This window comes from Tamandua tetradactyla, chromosome 4 (genome assembly GCF_023851605.1).
Source record: "Tamandua tetradactyla isolate mTamTet1 chromosome 4, mTamTet1.pri, whole genome shotgun sequence".
Classification (NCBI taxonomy): domain Eukaryota; kingdom Metazoa; phylum Chordata; class Mammalia; order Pilosa; family Myrmecophagidae; genus Tamandua; species Tamandua tetradactyla.
The window spans coordinates 90,818,154-90,820,418 of record NC_135330.1 but is presented as its reverse complement, the minus strand read 5'-3'; positions in this window follow the sequence as shown (position 1 = coordinate 90,820,418).

Sequence of the window (2,265 nt, the reverse complement as noted above, 5' to 3'; positions counted from 1 at the left end):
AAGCATAAATTGTAATAAGAAGGCATAAAAACATAGGATTAATTTTTAATAACACAATATAAGCTGGTAGGAAGTATATATAAATATCAATGTTCACAATAAAATATTAAACTACTAATTAAACACTCAGTGAGCATGAAAGTAAAAGGAGAGAATTATACAAAATAGGCACTTTGCCTATTGAAAATGACAAAAAATGATCATCTGATTTTATAGTGTCAGAGAAAATAGACCTTTTCAATTTTCCCATAATCAAAGACAGGGTGGAAAGTAGAAAATTATAAAAGGAGAAATAGACAAATCTACAACAATGATGGGGTATTTTTACACTTATCTCAGTTTTTATATGTAAAATAATAAAAAAGTTTGTAACAATACAGAAGATTTGAAAAAGGAAAAAAAAAAAAACAACAACAGTCAACTGGATTGGCCTAACAAAATTCTTCTTGGTTCAGCTTCCATCTCTTCTGAAAAATACTTTTCAACTCCATTGGTGTCCACAATTTGGATGTCTCAGGAAGAAATGTCCAATTGGATCAAGGGCTGACCATGAAGTGGGCAGCTGTGAGACTATTCCCTCAGGAAACATCCTACTTGGGAGGTCTAGAGTGTAATATCAAAGATGTCTCACATCTGTTGTGTTTCCCTGTGAACTGCCAAATCAGCATAAGAAAGCTTCAGGTTTGGGAGCTGGCCCAGTTTACATAGGAAAAAGGATGATGAAAGCCTGAAAAACTGAAGGCAACTCACAAAGTTTATTAAGCCATGGGTATTGAATAGTTGTGATGGTGGCCAAGATAAGCAAGTTACTTCAGAGTACATGTAGATGTAAAAAGCATTGTTTCCTTTTCATTCTTTTAGCCACCACTACTGGATCAATGGAACTGGTTTCTTGGACCTTCTAAAGAAACGATGCACCTAGAGTCTGGAGAGAATTCAGGCATTTCCATCCATTTTATAGTCAACTTCTGTCAAAGATCCTTCAAAAAAATATTCTACCATACCAAATTTCCAGATAATGGGAGGTAGATTTATTTTGAGGCTGTCGTACTTAAATGGATTGTATTGATGCAAGGACTGAAAATTGGCCCTAGAATGAAGAAACAAATCTAGGAAAATTTGATACATGATAGTGTTTGCAATAAAAACATCATGAGAATATTATGAATTATTCAATAAATGGAACTTTATACTTCTTAAAAAAAACTAGACTTTTTTTCAACTATTTACAATTAAAGCAACAATAAATACTTAAACATGAGAAAACATTTTTTTAAGTATTAGAAAAAGTATAGGAGAATATTTTAATAATAGGGAAAATTTTCTAAGGGAGGAGAAACAACAAATTACCATAAGGAAAAAATTGATAATTTTGAACTACAATAAAATGATAGAATTTTGCACCACTAAACACATTATACACAAAAGTGAAATTCAAAAAGCTGAAGATATTTGTGTTGCATATAACATTGAACAATTAGTAGTTAGTACAAAATGCAGAAGGATCTACTGAAAATGGATAAAATAAAATATAAAACTACCATATTAAAAGTGGACAATTAATATGGTCATCCAAATGAAAGATCAAAAATCTTGAATTTACATAAACACATTTAAAAATGTTTAACTGCATTCATAATGAAGGATTAAAAATCTTAAAGAGAAATTGAAAATATATTTCACATCCATCAGAATGGCAAACATTTTGAAGTGTGACAATATTTTGTGTTGACAAAGACACGGGGTAAAGGGAATTCTCATGCTGTTGGTAAGAATGTAAGTTAATAAAGCAACTGAAACATATGGTAAATTTAGAGAAAGTCACAGCTTATGATTCAGAAATTACAATAAAGTTTAAATATGAGAGGTAATCTTGTAGGTGCATCAATGCAGAACCACACAAAGATTTTTATTGCTGGATATTCATATTATCATGGAATAGAATCCGTGTAATTGTTCATCAGTAGCAGAATAGATAAATATATAGTAGCATATTTATATATTGGCATAGAATATTTCAGAGAAAATTACTGCTACATAAATCAGCATGGAAAATTGAACAATGTTTAATAGGGAATAAAATATTTGCAAAATGGTTACATAAAATTATTTCATTTATTTCAAGGTTCAACTCATACAGCAATATTGTGTAATTCTGTGATACATAAGCACCTAACAATATAATTCTGCATAGGTTTAAGAATATTAAATTAATAATAGATTTTACTGCAGGTAATGGATAGAGGAATAGAATCAGCTATGGGC